The sequence below is a fragment of the Somniosus microcephalus genome, unplaced genomic scaffold (genome assembly GCF_052327205.1).
Source record: "Somniosus microcephalus isolate GS21.2 unplaced genomic scaffold, FLI_Smic_1.0 unresolved_chr9, whole genome shotgun sequence".
Classification (NCBI taxonomy): domain Eukaryota; kingdom Metazoa; phylum Chordata; class Chondrichthyes; order Squaliformes; family Somniosidae; genus Somniosus; species Somniosus microcephalus.
The window spans coordinates 30,034,980-30,042,601 of NW_028225187.1; positions in this window are offsets into that span (position 1 = coordinate 30,034,980).

Consider the following 7,622-nt stretch of genomic DNA (forward strand, 5'->3'; position numbering starts at 1 on the left):
TGGCTCTTTTTAAACTGTTCTCCTCTCCGGCTCTCGCTCTTTTTAAACTGTTCTCCTCTCCGGCTCTCGCTCTTTTTAAACTGTTCTCCTCTCCGGCTCTCGCTCTTTTTAAACTGTTCTCCTCTCCGGCTCTCGCTCTTTTTAAACTGTTCTCCTCTCCGGCTCTCGCTCTTATTAAACTGTTCTCCTCTCCGGCTCTCGCTGTTTTTAAACTGTTCTCCTCTCCGGCTCTCGCTCTTTTTAAACTGTTCTCCTCTCCGGCTTTCGCTCTTTTTAAACTGTTCTCCTCTCCGGCTCTCGCTCTTTTTAAACTGTTCTCCTCTCTGGCTCTCGCTCTTTTTAAACTGTTCTCCTCTCCGGCTCTCGCTCTTTTTAAACTGTTCTGCTCTCCGGCTCTCGCCCTTTTTAAACTGTTCTCCTCTCCGGCTCTCGCTCTTTTTAAACTGTTCTCCTCTCCGGCTCTGGCTCTTTTTAAACTGTTCTCCTCTCCTGCTCTCGCTCTTTTTAAACTGTTCTCCTCTCCAGCTCTCGCACTTTTTAAACTGTTCTCCTCTCCGGATCTTGCTCTTTTTAAACTGTTCTCCTCTCCGGCTCTCGCTCTTTTTAAACTGTTCTCCTCTCCGGCTCTGGTTCTTTTTAAACTGTTCTCCTCTCCAGCTCTCGCTCTTTTTAAACTGTTCTCCTCTCCGGCTCTCGCTCTTTTTAAACTGTTCTCCTCTCCGGCTCTCGCTCTTTTTAAACTGTTGTCCTCTCCGGCTCTCGCTCTTTTTAAACTGTTCTCCTCTCCGGCTCTCGCTCTTTTTAACTGTTCTCCACTCCGGCTCTCGCTCTTTTTAAACTGTTCTCCTCTCTGGCTCTCGCTCTTTTTAAACTGTTCTCCTCTCCGGCTCCAGCTCTTTTTAAACTGTTCTCCTCTCCGGCTCCAGCTCTTTTTAAACTGTTCTCCTCTCCGGCTCTCGCTCTTCTTAAACTGTTCTCCTCTCTGGCTCTCGCTCTTTTTAAACTGTTCTCCTCTCCGGCTCTCGCCCTTTTAAAACTGTTCTCCTCTCTGGCTCTCGCTCTTTTTAAACTGCTCTCCGCTCCAGCTCTCGCTGTTTTTAAACTGTTCTCCTCTCCGTCTCTCGCTCTTTTTAAACTGTTCCCCTCTCCGGCTCTCGCTCTTTTTAAACTGTTCTCCTCTCCGGCTCTCGCTCTTTTTAAACTGTTGTCCTCTCCGGCTCTCGCTCTTTTTAAACTGTTCTCCTCTCCGGCTCTCGCTCTTTTTAAACTGTTCTCCTCTCCGGCTCTGGCTCTTTTTATACTGTTCTCCTCTCCGGCTCTCGCACTTTTTAAACTGTTCTCCTCTCCGGCTCTCGCTCTTTTTAAACTGTTCTGCTCTTCGGCTCTCGCCCTTTTTAAACTGTTCTCCTCTCCGGCTTTCGCTCTTTTTAAACTGTTCTCCTCTCCGGCTCTGGCTCTTTTTAAACTGTTCTCCTCTCCGGCTCTCGCTCTTTTTAAACTGTTCTCCTCTCCGGCTCTCGCTCTTTTTAAACTGTTCTCCTCTCCGGCTCTCGCTCTTTTTAAACTGTTCTCCTCTCCGGCTCTCGCTCTTTTTAAACTGTTCTCCTCTCCGGCTCTCGCTCTTATTAAACTGTTCTCCTCTCCGGCTCTCGCTCTTTTTAAACTGTTCTCCTCTCCGGCTCTCGCTCTTTTTAAACTGTTCTCCTCTCCGGCTTTCGCTCTTTTTAAACTGTTCTCCTCTCCGGCTCTCGCTCTTTTTAAACTGTTCTCCTCTCTGGCTCTCGCTCTTTTTAAACTGTTCTCCTCTCCGGCTCTCGCTCTTTTTAAACTGTTCTGCTCTCCGGCTCTCGCCCTTTTTAAACTGTTCTCCTCTCCGGCTCTCGCTCTTTTTAAACTGTTCTCCTCTCCGGCTCTGGCTCTTTTTAAACTGTTCTCCTCTCCTGCTCTCGCTCTTTTTAAACTGTTCTCCTCTCCAGCTCTCGCACTTTTTAAACTGTTCTCCTCTCCGGATCTTGCTCTTTTTAAACTGTTCTCCTCTCCGGCTCTCGCTCTTTTTAAACTGTTCTCCTCTCCGGCTCTGGTTCTTTTTAAACTGTTCTCCTCTCCGGCTCTCGCCCTTTTAAAACTGTTCTCCTCTCTGGCTCTCGCTCTTTTTAAACTGCTCTCCGCTCCAGCTCTCGCTGTTTTTAAACTGTTCTCCTCTCCGTCTCTCGCTCTTTTTAAACTGTTCCCCTCTCCGGCTCTCGCTCTTTTTAAACTGTTCTCCTCTCCGGCTCTCGCTCTTTTTAAACTGTTGTCCTCTCCGGCTCTCGCTCTTTTTAAACTGTTCTCCTCTCCGGCTCTCGCTCTTTTTAAACTGTTCTCCTCTCCGGCTCTGGCTCTTTTTATACTGTTCTCCTCTCCGGCTCTCGCACTTTTTAAACTGTTCTCCTCTCCGGCTCTGGCTCTTTTTAAACTGTTCTGCTCTCCGGCTCTCGCCCTTTTTAAACTGTTCTCCTCTCCGGCTTTCGCTCTTTTTAAACTGTTCTCCTCTCCGGCTCTGGCTCTTTTTAAACTGTTCTCCTCTCTGGCTCTCGCTCTTTTTAAACTGTTCTCCTCTCCGGCTCTCGCTCTTTTTAAACTGTTCTCCTCTCCGGCTCTCGCTCTTTTTAAACTGTTCTCCTCTCCGGCTCTCGCTCTTTTTAAACTGTTCTCCTCTCCGGCTCTCGCTCTTATTAAACTGTTCTCCTCTCCGGCTCTCGCTCTTTTTAAACTGTTCTCCTCTCCGGCTCTCGCTCTTTTTAAACTGTTCTCCTCTCCGGCTTTCGCTCTTTTTAAACTGTTCTCCTCTCCGGCTCTCGCTCTTTTTAAACTGTTCTCCTCTCTGGCTCTCGCTCTTTTTAAACTGTTCTCCTCTCCGGCTCTCGCTCTTTTTAAACTGTTCTGCTCTCCGGCTCTCGCCCTTTTTAAACTGTTCTCCTCTCCGGCTCTCGCTCTTTTTAAACTGTTCTCCTCTCCGGCTCTGGCTCTTTTTAAACTGTTCTCCTCTCCTGCTCTCGCTCTTTTTAAACTGTTCTCCTCTCCAGCTCTCGCACTTTTTAAACTGTTCTCCTCTCCGGATCTTGCTCTTTTTAAACTGTTCTCCTCTCCGGCTCTCGCCCTTTTTAAACTGTTCTCCTCTCCGGCTCTGGTTCTTTTTAAACTGTTCTCCTCTCCGGCTCTCGCTCTTTTTAAACTGTTCTCCTCTCCGGCTCTCGCTCTTTTTAAACTGTTCTCCTCTCCGGCTCTCGCTCTTTTTAAGTTGTTCTCCTCTCCGGCTCTCGCTCTTTTTAAACTGTTCTCCTCTCCGGCTCTCGCTCTTTTTAAACTGTTCTCCTCTCCGGCTCTCGCTCTTATTAAACTGTTCTTCTCTCCGGCTCTCGCTCTTTTTAAACTGTTCTCCTCTCCGGCACTCGATCTTTTTAAACTGTTCTCCTCTCCGCCTCTCGCTCTTTTTAAACTGTTCTCCTCTCCGGCTCTCGCTCTTTTTAAACTGTTCTCCTCTCCTGCTCTCGCTCTTTTTAAACTGTTCCCCTCTCCGGCTCTCGCTCTTTTTAAACTGTTCTCCTCTCCGGCTCTCGCTCTTTGTAAACTGTTCTCCTCTCCGGCTCTCGCTCTTTTTAAACTGTTCTCCTCTCCGGCTCTCGCACTTTTTAAACTGTTCTCCTCTCCGTCTCTGGCTCTTTTTAAACTGTTCTCCTCTCCTGCTCTCGCTCTTTTTAAACTGTTCTCCTCTCCGGCTCTGGCTCTTTTTAAACTGTTCTCCTCTCCGGCTCTCGCTCTTTTTAAACTGTTCTCCACTCCGGCTCTGGCTCTTTTTAAACTGTTCTACTCTCCGGCTCTCGCTCTTTTTAAACTGTTCTCCTCTTCTGCTCTTGCTCTTTTTAAACTGCTCTCCTCTCCGGCTCTCGCTCTTTTTAAACTGTTCTCCTCTCCGGCTCTCGTTCTTATTAAACTATTCTTTTCTCCAGCTCTCGCTCTTTTGAAACTGTTCTCCTCTCCGGCTCTCGCTCTTTTTAAACTGTTCTCCTCTCCAGCTCTCGCTCTTTTTAAACTGTTCTCCTCTCCGGCTCTCGCTCTTTTTAAACTGTTCTCCTCTCCGGCTCTCGCTCTTTTTAAACTTATCTCCACTCCGGCTCTCGCTCTTTTTAAACTGTTCTCCTCTCCGGCTCTCGCTCTTTTTAAACTGTTCTCCTCTCCGGCTCTGGCTCTTTTTAAACTGATCTCCGCTCCGGCTTTCGCTCTTTTTAAACTGTTCTCCTCTCCGGCTCTCGCCCTTTTTAAACTGTTCTCCGCTCCGGCTCTCGCTCTTTTTAAACTGTTCTCCTCTCTGGCTCTCGCTCTTTTTAAACTGTTCTCCTCTCCGGCACTCGCTCTTTTTAAACTGTTCTGCACTCCGGCTCTCGCTCTTTTTAAACTGTTCTCCTCTCCGGCTCTGGCTCTTTTTAAACTGTTCTCCTCTCCGGCTCTCGCTCTTTTTAAACAGTTCTCCTCTCCAGCTCTCGCTCTTTTTAAACTGTTCTCCTCTCCGGCTCTGGCTCTTTTTAAACTGTTCTCCTCTCCGGCTCTCGCTCTTTTTAAACTGTTCTCCTCTCTGGCTCTCGCTCTTTTTAAACTGTTCTCCTCTCCGGCTCTCGCTCTTTTTAAGCTGTTGTCCTCTCCGGCTCTCGCTCTTTTTAAACTGTTCTCCTCTCCGGCTCTCGCTCTTTTTAAACTGTTCTCCTCTCCGGCTCTCGCTCTTTTTAAACTGTTCTCCTCTCTGGCTCTCGCTCTTTTTAAACTGTTCTCCTCTCCGGCTCCAGCTCTTTTTAAACTGTTCTCCTCTCCGGCTCCAGCTCTTTTTAAACTGTTCTCCTCTCCGGCTCTCGCTCTTTTTAAACTGTTCTCCTCTCTGGCTCTCGCTCTTTTTAAACTGTTCTCCTCTCCGGCTCTCGCCCTTTTTAAACTGTTCTTCTCTCTGGCTCTCGCTCTTTTTAAACTGCTCTCCGCTCCAGCTCTCGCTGTTTTTAAACTGTTCTCCTCTCCGGCTCTCGCTCTTTTTAAACTGTTCCCCTCTCCGGCTCTCGCTCTTTTTAAACTGTTCCCCTCTCCGGCTCTGGCTCTTTTTATACTGTTCTCCTCTCCGGCTCTCGCTCTTTTAAAACTGTTCTCCTCTCCGGCTCTGGCTCTTTTTAAACTGTTCTGCTCTCTGGCTCTCGCCCTTTTTAAACTGTTCTCCTCTCCGGCTTTCGCTCTTTTTAAACTGTTCTCCTCTCCGGCTCTGGCTCTTTTTAAACTGTTCTCCTCTCCGGCTCTCGCTCTTTTTAAACTGTTCTCCTCTCCGGCTCTCGCTCTTTTTAAACTGTTCTCCTCTCCGGCTCTCGCTCTTTTTAAACTGTTCTCCTCTCCGGCTCTCGCTCTTTTTAAACTGTTCTCCTCTCCGGCTCTCGCTCTAATTAAACTGTTCTCCTCTCCAGCTCTCGCTCTTTTTAAACTGTTCTCCTCTCCGGTTATCGCTCTTTTTAAACTGTTCTCCTCTCCGGCTCTCGCTCTTTTTAAACTGTTCTCCTCTCCGACTCTCGCTCTTTTTAAACTGTTCTCCTCTCCGGCTCTCGGTCTTTTTAAACTGTTCTCCTCTCCGGCTCTCGCTCTTTTTAAACTATTCTCCTCTCCGGCACTCGCTCTTTTTAAACTGTTCTCCTCTCCGGCTCTGGCTCTTTTTAAACTGTTCTCCTCTCCTGCTCTCGCTCTTTTTAAACTGTTCTCCTCTCCAGCTCTCGCTCTTTTTAAACTGTTCTCCTCTCCGGATCTCGCTCATTTTAAACTGTTCTCCTCTCCGGCTCTCGCTCTTTTTAAACTGTTCTGCTCTCCGGCTCTGGCTCTTTTTAAACTGTTCTCCTCTCCGGCTCTCGCTCTTTTTAAACTGTTCTCCTCTCCGACTCTGGCTCTTTTGAAACTGTTCTCCTCTCCGGCTCTCGCTCTTTTGAAACTGTTCTCCTCTCCGGCTCTCGCTCTTTTTAAACTGTTCTCCTCTCCGGCTCTCGCTCTTTTTAAACTGTTCTCCTCTCCGGCTCTCGCTCTTTTTAAACTGTTCTCCTCTCCGGCTCTCGCTCTTTTTAAACTGTTCTCCTCTCCGGCTCTCGCTCTTATTAAACTGTTCTTCTCTCCGGCTCTCGCTCTTTTTAAACTGTTCTCCTCTCCGGCTCTCGCTCTTTTTAAACTGTTCTCCTCTCCGGCTCTCGCTCTTTTTAAACTGTTCTCCTCTCCGGCTCTCGCTCTTTTTAAACTGTTCTACTCTCCGGCTCTCGCTATTTTAAACTGTTCTCCTCTCCGGCTCTCGCTCTTTTTAAACTGTTCTCCTCTCCGGCTCTCGCTCTTTTTAAACTATTCTCCACTCCGGCTCTCGCTCTTTTTAAACTGTTCTCCTCTCCGGCTCTCGCTCTTTTTAAACTGTTCTCCTCTCCGGCTCTGGCTCTTTTTAAACTGTTCTCCGCTCCGGCTTTCGCTCTTTTTAAACTGTTCTCCTCTCCGGCACTCGCCCTTTTTAAGCTGTTCTCCTCTCCGGCTCTCGCTCTTTTTAAACTCTTCTCCTCTCTGGCTCTCGCTCTTTTTAAACTGTTCTCCTCTCCGGCACTCGCTCTTTTTAAACTGTTCTCCACTCCGGCTCTCGCTCTTTTTAAACTGTTCTCCTCTCCGGCTCTGGCTCTTTTTAAACTGTTCTCCTCTCCGGCTCTCGCTCTTTTTAAACTGTTCTCCTCTCCGGCTCTCGCTCTTTTTAAACTGTTCTCTTCTCTGGCTCTGGCTCTTTTTAAACTGTTCTCCTCTCCGGCTCTCGCTCTTTTTAAACTGTTCTCCTCTCCGGCTCTCGCTCTTTTTAAACTGTTGTCCTCTCCGGCTCTCGCTCTTTTTAAACTGTTCTCCTCTCCGGCTCTCGCTCTTTTTAACTGTTCTCCACTCCGGCTCTCGCTCTTTTTAAACTGTTCTCCTCTCTGGCTCTCGCTCATTTTAAACTGTTCTCCTCTCCGGCTCCAGCTCTTTTTAAACTGTTCTCCTCTCCGGCTCCAGCTCTTTCTAAACTGTTCTCCTCTCCGGCTCTCGCTCTTCTTAAACTGTTCTCCTCTCTGGCTCTCGCTCTTTTTAAACTGTTCTCCTCTCCGGCTCTCGCTCTTTTTAAACTGCTCTCCGCTCCAGCTCTCGCTGTTTTTAAACTGTTCTCCTCTCCGTCTCTCGCTCTTTTTAAACTGTTCCCCTCTCCGGCTCTCGCTCTTTTTAAACTGTTCTCCTCTCCGGCTCTCGCTCTTTTTAAACTGTTGTCCTCTCCGGCTCTCGCTCTTTTTAAACTGTTCTCCTCTCCGGCTCTCGCTCTTTTTAAACTGTTCTCCTCTCCGGCTCTGGCTCTTTTTATACTGTTCTCCTCTCCGGCTCTCGCACTTTTTAAACTGTTCTCCTCTCCGGCTCTGGCTCTTTTTAAACTGTTCTGCTCTCCGGCTCTCGCCCTTTTTAAACTGTTCTCCTCTCCGGCTTTCGCTCTTTTTAAACTGTTCTCCTCTCCGGCTCTGGCTCTTTTTAAACTGTTCTCCTCTCCGGCTCTCGCTCTTTTTAAACTGTTCTCCTCTCCGGCTCTC